A 21,798-nucleotide genomic window follows, 5' to 3' on the forward strand; every position below is an offset into this window, starting at 1 on the left:
ATTTTAATTTGATGGATTATAATTGCTTTGGTCAAGGTCAGTAGAGTAGAACCATGTAGAAGCTGCATGAGCAGTGTGCTGTTCAGCGAATAAATGAAGATATAATATTTGTTTTTTTCTGTCACCCTGAAAATGTGCATAGAACTTTTACCCAAGTTTTTTCTTTTTATGTACTTTCTCCCTATTCTTTCAGTACAAAATAAATCTACAAAATATCGTGACATAAAAACATGGAACATGGTAAAATAGTAAATATTTTACCAAATGTAGATTATTTTTGTGAGTTTAAGGTTAGGGTATGGATTAGGTTTAGGGTTTGAGATTGTAATTGAAGTTTTGTGAATGAAAAATATGTGTAAGTTCTGAGAAGTCTTGAAAACATCATAACAGTTATTGCATTATGCAGAAGGTATAACACTTTCTTGAACAAAATAATCTAGGAGCTCTTGTTCACCACTTGTTTTTTGGCATCAGCTTAACTGTCCATGTAATTATATTCTATGGACATTGTCACGAAAAGCAGTTATAGTGAGGTTTTCCTTGAGCAAAATTTTGCTATACCTTCTCAGCTACAGGTCAAATTTTATACAGATCAAACCAGCAATTGTTTTGCTGGGTTTGTGTTCTGGAACATTTGCTTTTCTGTATTATGCAGCTTTGACAATTGCCTTCCACCAGTTGCTTCTGTTGTCCATGCCTGTTTCTGTGCGTTGAACATTAAATTGCTGCAAATGAGGAGCATATTGTGTTACTGTGAGAGTTAACTGCTGACATAAATGTCTCTGCATAGCCTGCTATCGGCTTTGTCTGAGTCAGATGTTATAGGTTTGTGCCATAATATGGATTACTACGGGACAGACATAATGTTATTTTCTGTATATCAACCCTACATTGTCACAACACGACTGATTTGCTCAAATGCATTAAAAATAAATTAATTACATTAATTACATTTACAAGGCACACCTATTAATTGAAGTTTGCACTGTTCTGGCGAAGGGAGTAGTACACAACGTTGTACAAGATATTCAGTTTCTGGCAATTTCTTGCATGGACTAGCCTGATGACTGCCGAGTTGCAGAAAAAACCGTTTTTTGTGTCTCTGGCCATTTTGAGCCTGTAATCAAACCAATAATTGCTGATGCTTCAGATACTCAACTAGTCTTAAGAAGGCTAGTTTTATGCTTCTTTAATCAGCACAACAGTTTCATCTGTGCTAACATAATTTGCGAAATAATTTTCTAATGGTACATAGCCTTTTACTAATATTCACTTGGATTGAGCAAACATAATGTGCTTGTGCAGAGATATCTGACTAACGAAATCACAAGTTATTTTGTTGGGAGGCAACAAGTTGTACAACAGAAACCATCAAGGGCAATAATGTGAAGTCATTACATTTTTGGGACATTGAGAATAGCACAATTTTGTATTTACTTGCAATTAGCACAGGTTTATCTCTATGAGGGATTTTTCTTAGAGTTGTCGGAAATCAGAATGGTAAGTGTGCAAATGGTTGAGCATGAGACGGGGCAGCAGTGGACATTACTGTGTCATCACCATAAAAACAAAAATTACAGTTATTAAATATATTTTTTTAAATGCAAGTATAGAACAAACAATTTAAAATCTTACTTTTTGAATACGACTCAACCCCAATCCATTCAATCCATTACAATGGCCTAGGTTTTATCAGTAATGTTAATTCTGACACCATAAACAAGCCAAGCTCAACAAGTTCAGTTTCTTAATCCAAATCAACTGTATGGAACGCCTTTGAAAGGACAATAAATAGACGCACACAATTTGATTTTTCATCCATTGCCTTGACAATATTGATTATAACAAATTTTAGTAGCATTAATAGTACTGTGGCCAGGTCTAAACTAGAAATCCAGAAATAAGTTTGAGCAGGCACTGACCAGACGGACCTGGGTCCAGTTTATCAGGCCCTGGCTGCTTTTTTGGTGTCAATAGCTAGCAAAGCATTTCGGTTGCCATGAATAGTCAGTGGAAAACTTGGTTATTAATATCTGATTGGCCCTGCACAAATACTTGATTATCATTATTTCCAATTTCATTTAGCATGTCTGGCGCTAATGGAAGTATTCTTAAATAGAGAGCCTGCTCCACTGAAGTGGTGATTGAAGACATCAACCTTTACTTTCTTAATCAGTAATGAGCCCAAAGTCCACATCAATCTGTTCTCACATAGAGAAACTGTTACTGGTTCTTTTTACTGCTTTACAGAATTGTGGACTTACTGACAAATTCTCTAAAACAGTGTTGAAGACAGCATTATGGTAGAGCAATTAGTATTACATTCTCTAAAACAGTGTTGAGGCAGCATTATGGTAGAGCAATTAGTATTAACATTCTCTAACACAGTGTTGGAGGCAGCTTTATGGTTAGAGGAAATTAAATATTACATTCTCTGGAAACAACTTTGATGGACTTTTCTGAGAGTCAACATGCCAATTTCATGATCCCTTAAAACTTGAGACCTCTGTGGCAGTGTGTGACAAAAACTGCATATTTAGTGGCCTTTTATTGTCCTCAGCAGAGAAGGTGTACCTGTGTACTGACATGTTGTTCAATAAGCTTCTTGACATATGTCAAGAGAATAGATCAAACTGACAAAAAAGGAAGGATTAACATTGGTGGAAATTATTGTTTTGTTTATAAGATATTTCTGGGATCTTATTTCACTCATTTAAAATGGGACAAATGTTTTTTTCAGTGTGTGTTGAAAGGAAAAGTATTAAAAACGTAATTTAACACATTTTGTTCGATTATCTGAAAGTAGTGTTTAATGTTAAGAACATTGAAAATACATTGTTTATCTGTGCTGTCCCCTAGTACACTGTAATCAAGCAGATACACTGTTGCTATATACAGGGCTTTCCATTCTCACACTGAAGACCGTGGTACTGTAAAAAATTAAATTTGACAGGGGGCAGTAGAAGTTTCGAGATGTATCCCTTAAAATGAAGCTGCAGGGGGGTTCAAGAGCCTTAGAACAGGAACTTCTGCCGCTTACATGGTTAGTATCTGGCTAGGTGGCCGGAAGGCCTGACTAAAGTTGGATCTCAATACCAGTGGGATAGTAGTAGAACATGTCTTTATTCCATGGCCTTGTTAAAATGTCCTATTTGTTTACTAATTGACTTAATTTAATGGCTTGTCATAAACATTGTTATTGGCGTGTTATAGTAGGTCTGGTATATTATTACAAAACAATATTCTTATTATAAATAAAGCTTGATATCATTATACATAAATTAATTCTAACAATAATAGCCCTGACTTTCTCAACCAGGCTTTGATCATCCTGTAATTTGCCTACCGTGAATCATCTCAAACCCGACTGCCAGGAGCTTCTGATGTAAGACCTCTAGCTATACGATAATGTCATTTTCTTCTAAGTGGATGAGAACAACTTGGCACAGAATCTTCCTAATTTCCAATAAATGGATAAAGGCTAAAGCGGAGAACCACTTGCTTTTTATTTGTGATTTCTTTCGTCCAAACCACAAGGGGAATATTTGACATTATTCCTACTTTCGGGTATCTGTTAGAGGCTAACTTCATGTATCACTTACTCACTTACTATGTATTAGCCTACATTTTCTAAATATGTATTAATGAATTTAGTTGTGTATACATTTATTCAGTCCATAGGCTCAATGTTTTTGTTAATTTATTGTGTTTTTATAGCCTAATACAACGGGGTTGGCTACGACCCATTAGGTCATAGCTACCCGTCCTAACATTCCCAATTCATTCCTGAGTCATAGTTAAGTTTATGCCATGCATGAGCTCATATGCGGGAAATCACAATGAATTTTGTAAATTACTTATGCAAAATAATGTATTATATCGGGTGGTGCAAACAGCAGTCTTCATTACGCGATCCGCGTCTCATCACTGTTTACGGAACATCGGACTTCCCGTGCCCACAGTGACTGCGCATGGACTGGATCACGTGGGAGGTCCCTTTAAGTTTCCAGTGAGAGAGGCCTGGCCATGTCACATGATGGACATGAGATAATGAAATAGCAGGAACACAGAGACGAAGTGTACCCCGGCCAGATAAAAAAAAAATCTACGCACTCATCTGCAAACACCCTACCCACGCAACAGATTCGGAACAACTAAGTCAAGAACAGGGCCAGCCCAAAGTGGCCTAGAATGCGCACGCATTGGACGGGACATGTCTGTCAGTTCGGGATTGCACCTGCCCAACTATGAAGCACTTTTTGGTGGTGAAGATCGCTTAAAATAACGTGTTTATTCTGTCTACCTGGGAGTGGAATCGGTGCGCATCTCATGAGGGTGAGTGAAGTTATTTCTAATGTCCCAGATGGTTGAATACGCAGCTGGGTTTAGGTTGTTCCTCTGTGGTCTGCTCTACAATTCTGTATAGCCTAACCTATGTACTGCGCGCTTAAAGTGGTCTTTGTGTTTTTAATACAGCGGATAAATCGCATCCTGTTCAGTTTTTTTTGTAAGTGCGTGATAAGAAAATGCGCCCCTGTTCATGTGGATGTTTAATTATCTACCATATGACTTATGCTTTCTATAGGCTACTGTGGCGTCGCCGATGTCCGCATTCCAGTTTGTGTTGCGCAGATTGAAGTTTAAGTAAACGACCAATATTTAACAGAGGAAATTTGACTGAAGGTTGCCCTACATGTTATTTTGTAAAAAAAAAACTAGGCTATAGCTTATGGCTTTTCCAAACATCACGCCCATGCTACCATATATTGAAAGAGGGCACCGCTACAACACTGTTAGCCAATCTGTTCCCAGACTAATAAATTACATTATTCTGGGGTATTCCCTGGCAACTTTAACATATGTAAATTCCCACTAATAGGGATTTTAAGTCGAGGCTATTTGGAACTTACGTTGTCCTGACAGTCGATAGGGCGGTATTTTTAAGAACGCAAATTAACTGCGCTGTTAACAAAGTATGCCTAAACAACACATAAATATAGCCATTATTCGTAGCTATATTAGAAAACAAGATTTAATATCTAGTGCAGACTAATGCTGTGATTATACATTTTTGGTTAAAAGGTCCTTATAATAGTAGCCCTAGGCTATTCACAAAAAGTGAAATTCTGTGTAAATAGCTTAAAGTTAAAATGTACCAAATAGCCTACTAATGATACCGGGCTTCGCGTAGTCTTTAGCCTGTCGGTCAATCTATTCATGGCGAAACTTCTTGTCAATCGAAAACTGCGTAGCTGTACAAGGCTATTGACTAGCTACGTCTATAATCCGCCACCTCTGATACATTCAAATCATTCTATATGGGGCCAAATCCTTTGTCAGATATGTTTCTACTTTGCTCCTGTCAGACGAGGACGGGATGTTAAGGAAATCTGGCAATAACATGCAACGTCACCGGCTAGTCTGTAGGGAGAAGTGCCAGGGACAAAAACAAACCTGGCACCCTGACCGCCTGTGGAACGAGCGCGGCTTGCGAGAACGCGCTTCTCCTATCCCGGTTGCGTATTGGCCACGAAGACTATACCCACACCGCCTAAAGATGAAATCTGATGATTTAATATACAACCTTCAGTATATTGCGTAATCCTATAACATCTCATTCCTATTTTAAAATGTGTGTATATATAGCATGTCAATGCATTACAACTTTATCCATCTCATCCCTTTTATTTAATTTTAACACAAGCAGTCAAATATACAATGGTGGGATGAACTTTTCCTGTCACAGCATATCAGGCTGACATAACTGTACAATGTATGAAGATACACCTTCTGGACATGGGCCTTCCACATGGCACTTGAGTAAACACTGTCAGAGTGACTAAAACATCAGTAATGTAAAAATACGTTCTCCTCATTTGCATTTCTGCACTGTAGGCCTCACCTTGGTTTTGCTTGTTGCAGGCTTATAAGACTGTACTTTCTAAACTAATTCTGTTTAACGCTGTTACATCCTGTTTAACACAGTGTTTGTTTGTGTGTGGAGGGGGTGAAGGTTTGAGTTTTGTGGTATTAGAGGTTTGTTTCCAGAGGAAGTGTTTTCCTCGTTAATATGCTTCCTTTAATCGTGTGTTTTATACATTTGGAGAGATACTGTTTTTTGTGGACTTCACCCTCACCGAAGGACCAAATTAACAGTGGTTGACAACAATGTGAATGAAGAGTATTTTAGTTTAAGCAGGTTTGATATTCCAAAAGATATTCCAAAACATAACTCTTGTTATCAGGCCGTCAGCTATAGGGATATCAGCTGGAATTTGCAAATGTTACTTATTTGGGACTGTCCTGAATGTGAGTGTTGCCCCTTATACCTGTATTAGTAACTTCTTGTTTTTTTACCGTTTTGTTCCCCTGCCACTTTTGTGATGTCCATGATTAAGACAATTTATCAGTACCAGTCAAAAGTTTGGACACATCTACTCATTCAAGGGAATTTCTTTATTTGTAAAAAATGTTTTAGGTTCTTCAAAGTAGCCACCATTTGTCTTGATGAAAGCTTTGCACACTCTTTACATTCTCTCAACCAGCTTCATGAGGTAGTCACCTGGAAAGCATTTCAATTTCCAGATGTGCTTTGTTAATAGGTAATTGGTGACTAGTTAGGGTCTGTACTGTAGTAGTCCATATTATGGCATGGACATCACAAACAAGCAAAGAGGAACAACAGTCCATCACTACTTACAGACATGAATGTGAGTCAATCCCAAAAATGTCAAGAACATAGAACATTTCTTCAAGTGCAGTCTCAAAAACCATCAAGCACTGTGAGGAAACTGGCTCTCATGAGGTCCACGACAGGACAGGATGACCCAGAGTTACCTCTGCTGAAGTGGATAAGTTAATTAGAGGTACCAGCCTCAGAAATCGGCAATTCACTGAATCTCTGTTCATCCCAAATAAATGCTTCACCGAGTTCAAGTAACAGACTCATTTCAACATCAACTTTTCAGAGGAGACTGTGGGAATCTTACCTTTATGGTCGAATTGCTGCAAAGAAATCACTACTGAAGAACACATGAGACATGGACATTAGGCTGGTGAAAATCTGTCCTTTGATCTGATGAGTCCAAATTGGAGATTTTTGGTTCCAACTGCCTTGTCTTTGTGAGATGCAGAATCGGGGAATGGATGATCTCTGCAAATGTGAGTCACACCGTGAAGCATGGAAGAGGTGTCATGTGTGGGGGTGCTTTGCAGGTCACAGTGTCTGTGATTTATTTAGAACTCAAGGCACACTCAAACAGCATTCTTAACAAAGCATTCTGCAATGATACACGATCCCATCTGGTTTGTGCTTATTGGAATAATGATCCAAAACACACCTCCATGCTGTATAAGGGCCATTTGACCAAGAAGGAGAGTGATGATGCAGTCAGATCACCTGGCCTCAACAATCACCTAAACTCAACACATTTGGGTTGAGTTGGACAGCAGAGTGGACCACACAGTGAAGAAAAAGCAGCCAACAAGATCTGTGCATAAAAAGAAACTCCTTCAAGACTGTTTGAGATGAATTCCAGGTGACTTCCTTATGAAGCTGGTTGACAGAATGCCAAATGTGTAAAAAACTGTCATGAAGGCAAAGGGTGGCTAATTTGAAGAATAAAAATTATATATTTTGATTAGTTTTTTTGGTTACTACACTTTTGGTTACTACATGATTCCAACTACATTATGTTTTATTTTATGGATTTAATGTCTTCACTTTTATTATGATATGTGGAAATAGTAAAACAAAAAGACAAAAAAAAAGGTGTGGCCAAATGTTTGACTGGTACTGTGTGTGGTTGTGTATATACATGTGCACACAGTATATATAAATATATACACTCACCTAAAGGATTATTAGGAACACCTGTTCAATTTCTCATTAATGCAATTATCTAATCAACCAATCACATGGCAGTTGCTTCAATGCATTTAGGTGTGTGGTCCTGGTCAAGACAATCTCCTGAACTCCAAACTGAATGTCAGAATGGGAAAGAAAGGTGATTTAAGCAATTTTGAGTGTGGCATGGTTGTTGGTGCCAGACGGGCCGGTCTGAGTATTTCCCAATCTGCTCAGTTACTGGGATTTTCACGCACAACCATTTCTAGGGTTTACAAAGAATGGTGTGAAAAGGGAAAAACATCCAGTATGCGGCAGTCCTGTGGGCGAAAATGCCTTGTTGATGCTAGAGGTCAGAGGAGAATGGGCCGACTGATTCAAGCTGATAGAAGAGCAACTTTGACTGAAATAACCACTAGTTACAACCGAGGTATGCAGCAAAGCATTTGTGAAGCCACAACATGCACAACCTTGAGGCGGATGGGCTACAACAGCAGAAGACCCCACCGGGTACCACTCATCTCCACTACAAATAGGAAAAAGAGGCTACAATTTGCACGAGCTCACCAAAATTGGACAGTTGAAGACTTGAAGAATGTTGCCTGGTCTGATGAGTCTCGGTTTCTGTTGAGACATTCAGATGATAGAGTCAGAATTTGGCGTCAACAGAATGAGAACATGGATCCATCATGCCTTGTTACCACTGTGCAGGCTGGTGGTGGTGGTGTAATGGTGTGGGGATGTTTTCTTGGAATATTTTAGGCCCCTTAGTGCCAATTGGGCCATGGTTAAATGCCACAGCCTACCTGAGCATTGTTTCTGACCATGTCCATCCCTTTATGACCACCATGTACCCATCCTTTGATGGCTACTTCCAGCAGGTTAATGCACCATGTCACAAAGTTCAAATCATTTCAAATTGGTTTCTTGAACATGACAATGAGTTCACTGTACTGAAATGGCCCCCACAGTCACCAGATCTCAACCCAATAGAGCATCTTTGGGATGTGGTGGAACGGGAGCTTCGTGCCCTGGATGTGCATCCCACAAATCTCCATCAACTGCAAGATGCTATCCTATCAATATGGGCCAACATTTCTAAATAATGCTTTCAGCACCTTGTTGAATCAATGCCATGTAGAATTAAGGCAGTTCTGAAGGCGAAAGGGGGTCAAACACAATATTAGTATGGTGTTCCTAATAATCCTTTAGGTGAGTGTATATATACTGTGTAATTTTTTGCGGAGCTGTATGCTCTCTCTTCGTAGTATATATTATATCTAAACTGCTCCGGAAAAAAAGCTGTATACTCTATCTTTATATACATGTGTGTGAGTGTGCGTATGTATGTATATGTATGTGTGCATCTATATATATGTGTGTGTGTGTGTGTGTATATGTGTGTGTGTGTGTGTGTGTATATACACACACACACACACACACACACGTTTCATACACACACATATATAATATACACACATATACACATACTTACATATATACATAACTTACATATATACATACATACATATATACACATACATACATGTGTATAGATATAGATAAAAATCAGAAATCAGAACCCTAATCACGATGATGCAGCAAAACTGCGAGGAATTCATTTCAAGGCTGTGCCATACAGGAGACCCCTATTCGTCATTTCTTATAATATAGCTATGTTGCATCAACATAAAGATATAAAAAAACTAGCCATGTCACTGCACTCCTTTAGTTTTTTGTTCACTGGCAGTCAGTGAACTAGAAAGAAGACCTGTTAATCAGACCGCAACAGACCAATTTGTTCAATGGTAAATTTCTTGAGTGAACTAAATTTAAAATCCCCCATCTTTGCTGTGGCTAGCTGCAAGAGTATGGACATACATACTGTAGTGTCCTCTGCCTCGCCTGTGAAGTACTGCTTTCCCACAGTTCTGATTACTTAGCAGGCAGTGGGAGAAATGCCGTTGTTACCCAGTTACCTAGGTAGTTCTTCTATGTATTATTGTGGTTCACACATTCTCTATAAGGTGACTGCTGCCACCCACTGTGCTTGAGCCAACTAGTGTAATGTCTTTAATCCGAACCTCTGACATGCTTAAGTGGAGACCACAATGCCCACATGCAGATACGCCTTAAATTGCAGGTCGCAAAAATTATTTATTGAGCAAAGCTGTAAGCTGTTTTCCGCCACAGAGGAAGCTGTGAGATTAGTGATGTGTTTCAAATGGCTAGAGTGTCCCTAGAGTACCCAGTGTTTTGTGTTGTCATGCCTTCTGACAAACAAACAGACATCCCAATCTGTGCCACCAGCTACGTACGACACCTGTCCAGTGCTGATGATTTCCCTGGCACACACCCGGCGGGTTTGTCCTTGCCTTTTACAACAAATTGAAATCAGACTGTAATCTAATCGTATGTTTTGTCTTAAGTCTTAGATCTATCGAAAGTTGAAACAGCTAGATAGACAGCAACCAAGTCTATGTCATTTTCATTCCTTCCTCTCCACCCTCTCTATATGTTTGTTCCACCATGCCTTCCTCTCTAACCCTCTCTCCATCCCCCTTCTTTCCATCAGTCTCCTTCCCTCACTCTTTCCCTCTTTCTTTTTCTCTTCCTCCGTCTCCCCTCTTTGTAAGCTGTCAGTGCTGGTAATTCACCAGTAAAGTGTGGCTTGCTAAATGTAGCTTAAACACTCGGATGGCAGACAGATCTTTATGCTGAGCTCTCTGAGGTTGGTGGTTTTGCTGTTTGTTAGATGCGTTCAATTGTCCTCATTGTGCTGGTATATGTTTGTAGTCGTGTATTTCTCTCTGTGTCTGTACCCTGTGAAAGAGGTAGAGCTTGTGTGTGTGTGTGTGTGTGGTCACAATGAACTACTCCCATGCGACTGTTGTGTTTGAAGGTGTAGATGAGTGGTTTGTTTGTGTGTGTGTGTGTGTGCGTGCGTATGTGTGTACACGCACACACATGCTACGCATGCAACCACGCGTGTGATCACGCGAACGAGCATGGGTGTGCTTGTGTTTACGTCTCACACGAGGGGAAATGACGCAGGGAGCAGCAGAACAGGAGCTGCAGAACAGGAGCTGCAGAACAGGAGCTGCAGAACAGGAGCTGCAGAACAGGAGCTGCAGACACCAGGCTTCACTGCTGCAGAGACACCGAGTGAGAGAAAGGGGGAGGGAAGGTGTGTGAGAAAGGCAGAGAACGGAAGGAAAAAGCGAGGGAGAGACAGAGACAGACGGGGAGAGTCTCCTTAGTGTGTGTGAATGTTCATGGTGTGTTGATTCACTTGTGTACGTTTTTTTATGATGTTCGCCTAGTGCTTTAAGTTGTCACAATATTTCCAGAACCCTCCCTGTTTCTGCTGTTAGCAAACCTGTTCTCATGCCAGAGCAATGATCGTTCAAACTGTTTTCTGATTCTCTGGGTACCACAAAATATTTTAGGACCCCTTAAGACTAAGGTTAAATCCTTGCTGTTTTTTGTTTTTGCTAAAAGTATTACAGAAGTGCACATTTTAATTGTGTTTTTATTCAAATTGAATTGCTATTTGTCATTGCAATCATCCTAATTTACATGATTATACATTTTCTTTTAAATAAATGATTTGGCTTCTTAAAAAATCTAAAATAAATAGAATGCCAGACTGTAATTGCCGAAGCTGCTCATTCAATGTGAGGACTGTTGCAGACTCCTGGAAATACTGTGGTCAACGTGTGATGAGATCTCTGACATTCAACTTGTCTATTCTTTTATCCAAGAGCAAAAATGTTATGTTGCCAGCATTTTAGTATGCAACCCTAGGCACAGAAATAAAATGGCTGTATGAGTTGCAAGGCATAAGAAATGTTCTCACTGGCAGACATTCCTAGTTTGGGACATTTCAGAGCAAGAATTTATCCAATTAATAATTTTGTATGTTTTTAGATATTTGTTTTCTTTATATACAGTGTATTGCCAAGTATTCAAATCACTGAGCTATGTCATTTTTAACAATTATTGTCAAATTGAAATGTCGTTCTGTTTTTGTTTTTTTTACAACACTTATTGTAAGGTGACATTGGATTGGATTTATGTTGGGAAAAAATGTGAAAGAAAAAAAAAGAAATATGTTCCTTGCATAAGTATTCAACTGGTGCTGTAGAAGCTCCCAGTGGACACACATGAAAGAAACAATGACCTTAGCATTGGCCTCCATACGGTGAGACTTTCATTTTTCTTATATATCCCAACGTAAATCAAAGGTCTCCTTACAGTTATTGAGTTTGAGTTCATTGTTTAAAAATATCAGAAATAACAACATTTAAATTTACCGTTTTGGAGAATTGGTCAGGGGTTTGAATACTTTTTCAAGGCATTATATTTTAAGTGCTATATGGAATATTTATTGAGTAAAATAGTTATTTTTAATTAGATTTTTCCTTGTCGTCTCAAGCCCCTCCCCAACAGCCCTGTTGGGTGCTGATCTATAGATGGCCAAACAAGTGTTTGTTAGTGTTATTAAAGCAGCAGGATATTATGCTGGCAGCACTCAGATTTTCTTTATCACAATAAAAACCATCAAGGCAATATAGTTAATCTAGTCTAATAAAAACAGACACGAACCAGCACTGGAACAGACATTAAACTTAAAATGTACAGTTTACATTTGCTTAGACTGCTGCCCCCACGACCCGGCCCCGGATAAGCGGAAGATGATAATGATGATGTACAGTTTAGATTGCTAACTATGTTGTCTTATATATTTCAATGACGACTTTTAATTTGAAAAATAAATTCTCAGTTAGCACTGTTAGCATAATATCCTGCTGCCCGAAGAACGGTAATAAAGCCTTGTATGGCCATTATTACTGATCTAGTCTATTCTAGAATGGAAAGGTTTATCCCAGAGGTGAATGGCTGGCTCTAGGCTGAATCAGGTTGATTCCATAATAGGGTAGTTGGGCCCATGGATGGGTATGCTGCATCAGTGTGTCTCGGCTGGCAGAGTTGGCATGGCGGTGGCCTGGGGAGCGTGTGAAGTGAGACCTCAGCAGGGCTCTGGCAGACTGGAAGATAAAACTCCTGCCCGTGTCTTCATAGAAATAGGCAGAGAGAGAGGGGTAATTCGGATAATAACTGCATGTGCAGTAATTAAGGTCTTTGTCAATGGATAAATGTTATGTCAAAATGATGAAATGACTCCAGTGTATCTGTGTTAATGTGTGGTCATGCTGATTGAACAAAGATGTTTTTTATTTTTTTTGTTTGATCAAAATCACTTACACCTCCAAGATTTCACGGAACCTGGTTCTCAAGGCTAGTACCGTGATAACGCTACTTTCTAGCGCTACGCTGTTTAATCAGTATTTCAGTATGCATAGCCGCTTAGCCTGTGTAGACAAGCAAGAGATGACATGCCTACTCCAACAATTTCAACAGTGCACAGAACAACACAGAATGTACTGTGGCTGAAATAGCTATTCCATTGCACAACTAGTGATGTTTGCAGAGAGAAAAACAATATCTATTTTCTTTCAAAAGGTCCCCTGAAAACATTTTCACCTTTACAATTTTGTGTGGAGACGGTATAGAATGTGTTTTAGCTGTGAATCTGACCACTGTACTACATGGTTCATGCACACAACTAGAGAGACCAGTCAATCTCTGAAATTGAACTTCGAAAAAACTGTCTGGATGATGCTTCAACAATGAATGTGGAAAATGAGGTCTAAAGTGCTAAAAAAAAACTAAATATTCCATTAAGCGTACTGGAATTTGGGTGAAAGATACTGAGGAGAGAGAGAAAATATGTAAGAGAGGGAGGGAGAGCGGGGGAATGAATGAAGAGGTGAAAGAAAGAGCAAGTGAGAGGGTTGGTTGTCTAACTGACCGCGGAGGGGAGGGCTGGAGAGCGGGATGGATTTTCACACAGCATGGACTTTACTTGGCAGCTGCTATCTGCTTTGATTCTATCAGGCAGGGAGAACAAGACGTTCTCATTCCGGAACCCATCCTGGATCCTGGCCTGCCATGAGGAAGTGGAGCAGCCGTCAAAAAAGCGCAAGCATGGAGCCACAGCCAACCAAGACTTACTGTTTGAGGGGAAGTTCAGAATGCTACAGCTAGCTAAGTAGGCCACAGGCGGAGGGACTATCACAAGAACTCTGCTGCAGCGTTAGCCATTTTCTAACGTCTGTGCTATCTGAGAGTGGAGAAAAGAGTATAGAATTTGCTGTGTGTTAGACCCAATGGAAAAAGTAAGTGCTATTGTTGAAGCAGTGCAATGATGGGTTGTGTCAGATATCCCTGTATCCTGTGGAAGACAAAACTCAAATTCCCTAATGATGACTACGTCTGATCACATGACACGAGGACCTCAATAACCACTCAACGAAATTGAAAGTACAATTGGTCCTTTGTTTCAAATATTATGATGACCTCTCCAACCTTGACTAGTTAAAAAACCGAACGAAACCTGAGAATAGTGCTAAGGTCAAAAATAGGTCAGCATTTGGTAACACGCACATACACACACATGCGCGCGCACACACACACACACACACACATAGATGCTTAATCTTTTAATGCTGCTTGAATGTTTCAGGTCCAGTCTCTTTATCGTCACTATAAGATAATAGCAATCTAGTTCCAAGCAGCCGGCCACACACAGTTGGGTGTAATTACACAAGTTCAGTATTAGCACAAACAAGAGGTGTATAATTCAATAGTAATGCCCACCAATGTCTGTTCAGCAATAAAACCATATCTATGTAATTACTGCATATTACTGGAGTACTGTCCAATTGTTGTTATTCAGATTATATATGAGGATTCAGCATCTATTAAGATTATTTGGAGGTTGGTGATTGTGTGTTGTTTCTTTTTCAAGAACTAAAAGGTCACAGGACTGTGTCCAGTCCTTTTCTGAAATCACAGCGAATGAGGTCACTTCTTTATCACAGTAGTCTCTGCTCTTATTGTCAAGCTATCAGTCACCACCCTGACACCCTCTCACCTGCCATTTACACCAATGACGAAGGTCCTCACACGAGAGAGATATAGTGTTAACATTCAGAGAGGAATGTACACATACACACACATATTATCCACCCACTGTGAGGGAGAACTAGAAAGGGATAGAGTGCAAACAAATAAAGCAACTGATCGATGGAAGCCCATTTTGGGGCCTCTGCTGTCAACAGACAGGGCTTGTATTTGCGTTTGGATTGATTCCCTGTTCTGTGAATGTGAACATCCGTCTCTCTGCTGGGATATTTACCCACAGCCTGTCATCTGTCTTTGTTCGACTAGAGGAGGCCTCTCTCTCCATTTTTCACTCTTTCTCACTGCCTACGGGGCTGTGTTGTCTCCCAGTTACTGCATGAAATGGGATGACTGGGAAGGCCCCGTGTCCCTGTGTTCTGTGAGAAACGGGCGCATTGAGGAATACCATTTACAGGAATATGTTGAACTCTTGTTCTGGGCTAAGTGATGATGACTGTGGGTCACAACACAAAATATATAGTTAATGCCCAGACACACACACACAAATTCACATGGATTACCAGATACGGGACCATTAAAATCATCCCACCCGTTTCCAGGCCGACGAGCAATGCTTGAGCTCCTTCCACACATCCCCTGTGTCAGAGTGACTGGCCTAGATTGATGAAAATGGACCTGAACAACTTGCCATTTTTAGACTTTTCTCTGCTTGGACTCAACCAAGGTTTTCCCAAAAAAGTTCCTCTGACCCTTTTTTTTTTTTTTTTTGCATAGTCTGTGAGAGACTGAATGTTAATTAGAAGTTTTGTGAGTAACATCTATAAAGCTCATTCTGTTTGAATGTTTTGTCCTGGTGATAGTCGTCCGGCCCGTTCTTCAGATAAAGACGTCAAGGAGCAGCGGTATTGTTTTACAAAGGCACCTGGCTGGAAGACACACACAGTCAGGTCAGCCCAACATCATATATACACACACTCACACTCACACACACGCAATAAGCATTGTCTTACATTACATTGCCAATGTATAACGCTATGTTTAGACTGATATGTCGTCACGCACAAAGCGTTCTCTGTTCATTTGCTAATATTACAATCCCCCTCAGCTGTTGCCAGAGCAGCGGCTAGTCTTCCTCTCTGCTAGCACAACAGCTAGTCTTCCACTCTGCTAGCACAACAGCTAGTCTTCCACTCTGCTAGCACAACAGCTAGTCTTCCACTCTGCTAGCACAACAGCTAGTCTTCCACTCTGCTAGCACAACAGCTAGTCTTCCACTCTGCTAGCACAACAGCTAGTCTTCCACTCTGCTAGCACAGCAGCACTGTTTCTCTATGTGTGTGGGTGGAGGAAGTTATTTGTGACTTTTTCCTGGTCTGGTCATGCCCTTGTTGTCATGCCCCAATTGACGTCACTAAACTACATCAGCCTAGAGCTGGGGGAAGGGGGGGTTGTAAGTGGAGGAGTGCAGTAAGACGAGGGGGGGTCAGGAGTGGACAGGAGAGCATGAGTGGAGAACGATAGGGGCATAGAGTGAGGGGGGGGGGGGCAGGAGAGGGGAGGGATGGGATGGGAGCAAGGAGAGGAGGGATGGGGTGGAAGGAGGGACATGGCCAGGAAGGGGGAAAGATGGGGGGGGTTATAGTTGGGTTAGTGAAAATCTATTTAATGAATAAACAATATTAATAATGTAAAGCTGTACATTATTACCTGCATTGGGCTTATATATATATATATATATATATATATATATATATATATATATATGCACAGTTGATATAAAAGTCTACAAACTTCTTTGGAAGCTCTCTGCGGACCATGGCTTTTGCTCTGAGATGCAACTAAGAAAATATCAGGAAAATATTAATTTTATTTTTGATTAATCAGAGTCACTTTAAATGATGGCAGGTGTGTAATGACTTCTATTTAACATGAGTTTGAATGTGATTGGTTAATTCTAAACACAGCCACGTCCCCAGTTATAAGAGGCACACTTATGCAACCAGGTTATTGTGATTATTATAATTTTTTCCTCAAAGATTTCAGTTTGTTTTTCGATTGAATTGTTCACGTTATAGGTCAAATTAAAGGTGGAACAAAATCTGACATGATTTATCTTTGTCTCATTCTTTTACATCACAAGAACCTGGCATTTTAACAGGGGTGTGTAGACTTTTTATATCCATTGAATATATAGAAATATAAATGCAATGAAAATAGCATTTACACATTTACGCAGCTTTTTTTGGTCTTTCTTTGCTCCACCTGATCATATTACTGGAAGGTAATCAAAATTGGACAAGAACAGAGCCTGATCAAAGTAAATTTAGCTTTTTCAGCAACACAGATTCAACAGCTCAGTGGTCACACGTTCTGTGCACAACTCTCGTTGAGGTTTGAAATGTTTTGAACCAAAGTAATGCTTTTGGTTGAAATTATATTTAAGACAAAACCCAGGAGCAGTGGGGCCTGATAAACAGTTTAGTTTAGAATGTTGGAATCATCAGCATATGTAATTATTTTAGCCTTTTGTAAGACAAATGGGAAATAATTTGTAAAGAGTGAAGGCCCCAGGCCACTGTTCTGAGGAACACTGTACTGTAAATATCTGATGTTCGAGAATTCCTCAGTGAAGAGCACTCACTGGGTTGTTATTAATATTACAATCCCCTGATTGGCTGAATTATTATACTTAAAACCCTCTGACTCCACTGAAGTCTAAAATTAAAGCTACTGTCCATCATTATCCATATCCTTTAGCATCGGGCATTAGTGCAGTACAGGCCAGGTGCCCTTTCCTTTATGGATGGTGAAATAGGGTGATCCCTGCTCTGTGGTACCATTTATGTCCCCAGGAAAATATAAATTATTATTTAGTGTAAAATAGTGAAAGTGAAAGTTCTTATGAATACTGGTGTCCTTAAAAACACAAACATATTGATGTTGACAAGCAGTGATGTGCATTTTGAACACTTTTTTTTTTATGTAGGCAATTTGGCTGTTCGAAGGTACATTTGGCTCTTCTATGATCATTATATCATATTGAATTTTGAATTATTATATTTCACAATTTATTTGTCCTTGAAATCACTTTCCACTTTGTTAGTTTGTAGTAGGTCTCTTTTAGTTGAAAAGCTCCTTGCCACAATGAAATCACATTTGTTATAATGTAACATATTTTGTTAATTTATGGAACCACATAAACGTTGGACCAAAATGGTGGTGCTATAGGTACTGAAGAATAAAACACCCTTTGTAGCAAAGATCACAATTTATAGCCACTGCCATCTCATATTTACCATCATTGATGTTGACCGCATGTGTATACTGTGCATGTTAGGTGTTCGCTGAATGTGTACATGCTGTACCAGTCCATTTGGCTACATTACTCTTTATCGCCACTAGATGTCTCCACCTCCTCAGCAATTAAGCACCTTCTGTTAATCTAGATTGCTTAGAAATAGTCGAGTGGTTGTTGATAATAGGTATGATACATGCTTTTACATTTGAAGTGGTTAGCAATACTTCCACTGTCGTCCTGCCTCACGTTCTTTAGGTTTCACCCTGATTCAACCTATTTAAATGAGCCCTGCAGAGACTGACAGTGTCCATGTGTAGTCATTCTGTCTTGTGATCACATGAATAGTAATGAGTGCATGTCCTTGCCCTTGTGTGGGTTCCTGGATTGAGAACAGTGCAAAGTAGCCGCGTGGGCAAGGTGATCACGTCAGCATTTGACGTTAGTCCATGCACAATATCTAAAACACTTTCTGTGTGAATTTGGTCTCACAACGTATGAAAATAAATAATTGGCCAAACTGACTGTCTACCATCATCATCGTCGTCAGTGCCCTAGCAAACCATTAGTCCGTTCAAATGGAATTGCTCTCACTATTGCCCCTTGTGACCAGATGTTGTATTAATATATAGATGTCTTTCCTACCTGGACAAAACATCTAATATTGACCTTTATCGACTGAGATAGGACTTGTGGGAGTGCTACATTGGTTTTAAATGGCTTCTCATCTTTACACTTGTTCTCCCTCACACACACACACACACACACACGCACACACACACACGTGAAGAGTGCTGCCCTCACTGTAACGGCGTTAGTCAGGCCTCACCAGAGAGGCACGGATGCTGTTTGTTTCAATTAAGAGTATGTCATGACCAAGCCCCGCAGCGCTCTGGAGAGTGCTCTGTCTAATTGAACTAATTTATTTGTGCTGGAGACTGACTGACATTGCTAGTATGATATGTACAGTACGCATGTGTGTGTGTGTGTGTGTGTGTGTGTGTGTGTGTGGTAATGCTGACGTTTGTGTTCACCTCTTTTTGTATGAATATGTGCATGTGTGTGTGTTAAGGCTGTTACAAAACCCTAGAGGAAGAACACTACTGATGCAGTGTACTGTAGTGTAATAAAGCTCTTATCTTCACCACCTGTACTGTGGTGTAGTGCAGCTCCCACTGCGACTAGGCCTGCTGCTTGCAGAACACCACCTGCTCTATTAATACATACACGTCCCAACACCAAGAAGGCATGGTGGAAGATAATAGCTTTTGTGAAAAAGTATTGATTTATTTAGAGCCAGTCTGTTACCTGCATTGGGTTTCATAATGTTTTGGATTTCGTAAACTGATCCAGTAGATGAAGTTTGATGAGATACACAGGTGGAGGTTAGTGTGCTGTCCCATTGTACATTTAGAGGAGGTTTAATCTGTCATGAAGTTTGTAATCTGTCATGAAGTTTGTAATCTGTCATGAAGTTTGCATCATTTCCTCATACCACCGCAGTAGAGGAGTAACTTATTAGCTGAAAAGCCACGTTGTCAGGAGGAAAAACCTTCGTCATCATGACTCGGGTGTGTGTGTGTGTGTGTGTGTGTGAGAGAACTCCTGCTGAGGACTGTTTCTGTGGAACATTACAGATTCCTTGTATTTTCCTGTAATCCTTTCTTCCTTAAATAGTTTATTAAGTCCATTCACTTTGTTTTGCAACAGTGGCGGTTTTAATTAACCAATGAATTGATTGTCATACTACTAAGATACCTTTGATTAAATGAGGAACCCGTATTTTTGTTGGATATTGTGCGTCATTGGCTGACAGCTCCAGGTTTGACTTTCTAATTGGTTCAAAGACTCCGCTTCAGCTGATGGCAGTGTCTGATTGGCTGGGAGCCACAGGTTGTCCGTACAAAAAGGGAGGGACAGAACTTTTCACAACGTGTCTCCATAGCAACCACATGGAGGTCAGTTGCTGGTAAAGCACGCATGAGTCATTTTGTAATAAACTCTCCTTATTGTTTTTTTTCTATCTCTCTTCTCACTCACTATTTTCCTTCTCTCTCTTTGTCCTCAGAGCAACAGCAAACATGCCTAATAGAGACAGAGAGGGATGGAGTGGAGAATGAGAAAGTCACTGAGAAAAGAAAAAGTGTTAGACAAAAAGAGGGAGAGAATGAGAGGGAAGGAGGTATACACAGAGAAAGAGCCAGGCTTGGCAAACAGAGTGAAGAGGAGAGGCTTTAAAAGAGAGGGATTCCAAAACAATTCCAGCCTTCTCTCTTTCATTGGCCTGATCTCTGGTGTACCTTGACCTTGTCTTCATGGGCTATTATCATGTCTTTTGTACAGTGGAACTCTTTAAACCTTGGAAGTACTACCAGGTCACAAAATGGTAGCAGAGCAATAGGCTGATACCTCACCGTGATCTCCTTCTAAACCTTGACCGCCACAGGAACCATTTACCAAGACCCTGTTACACTGTTAGCAAAATGTTGTTCCTGCAATGGCAATACAATACATTTATTCCCACAGTGTTCCCAATGTGTTTTTTGTTTAATGCCTGGCAATGATGAAGTCATGGAAAGTTTTCAAACAGAGAAGATATAGAGAGAGAGGGAAAGAGATATGAAGAAATTTGGAGAGAGGGAGTGGAAAAAGTAGTAGGTTGGTGTTTACATATACTCGCATTGTGTGATATTTTTATACCTTGAAATGTTTCACTGTCGAGGTGGTTGCTTGATATAAACAGGAGTGTTTCAATACTGCAGATTTAGACTAGACATTAAAAAAGGTGTTTGCTAAAAGGAGATGTGTACTGCCAGCCTGAGAAAGACCTGCTTGGGTTGGAGCCTGCCTTGGTGTGTTTGATATAACCTAGTTTTATCCACGTTTACAGTAGTTTACTTCTAGTGTTTTCGCTATTAACATTGATGGCCCACCACTGCTATAAAATATCCTAGGGGAAACTCTGCAGTGGTGAAGAGCCAGTCTGACACAGACACTTTCAAATTGACTATTTCAGTAACCAGGACCTGTCTCCGTGTTCATTTAACAGTTAGCAGAATGCAATTACTTGTGATACGTTTAAAGGAATCAGCAGGTGCGATAATTAGACAGCAGCGCATGTAGTTTGGTTTTTAAAGAAGTGAGCAGAAATGTCAAACTTTTTTATTGTCTCACAATTCATTCCAGTCTTTGTGGCAGCAAACTATAATAATAGTATAATATAATAATAATTTACAGTGTGAAAACTACATAGGCTTGTTATTCATAAAAATGAAAGTGCTTATGACAACTACTTAAACAACTAATAATAGAAGTAGCTATAATACTATACATTCATATTTTGCGTTCATATACACTGCCATTCAAAAGTTTTGGGTCACATAGGAATGTCCTTGCTCTCGAATGAAAAGCAAAAAATGTTGTCCATTACAATAACATCAGATTGATCAGAAAAACAGTGTAGACATTGTTATTGTTGGAAATTACTGTTGTAGCTGGAAATGGCAGATTTTCAATATCTACAGTACAGCGGTACCGAGACCCATTTTCAGCAACCGTCAGTCCTGTGTTCCAATGGCACTTCAAGTTTGCTAATCCAAGTTTATCATTTTATAAGGGTAATTGATTATTAGAAAACTCTTTTGCAATTAGGTTAGCACAGCTGACT

The 21,798-nt window shown here is 39.8% G+C and overlaps 1 long non-coding RNA gene across 6 annotated transcripts in view; it reads left to right on the plus strand.

Moving 5' to 3' along the window:
* The first annotated feature begins 3,982 nt into the window (after positions 1–3,982).
* Positions 3,983–21,798, plus strand: part of LOC109614990 — a 44,787-nt gene continuing 26,971 nt past the window's right edge. For all 6 annotated transcript variants that reach the window (XR_002196004.2, XR_002196008.2, XR_002196005.2 and 3 more), the window contains exon 1: positions 3,983–4,335. This is a non-coding gene — a long non-coding RNA (uncharacterized LOC109614990). The remainder of the gene's footprint in view (positions 4,336–21,798) is intronic.

This window comes from Esox lucius, chromosome 23 (genome assembly GCF_011004845.1).
Source record: "Esox lucius isolate fEsoLuc1 chromosome 23, fEsoLuc1.pri, whole genome shotgun sequence".
In the NCBI taxonomy this organism is placed as follows: Eukaryota; Metazoa; Chordata; class Actinopteri; order Esociformes; family Esocidae; genus Esox; species Esox lucius.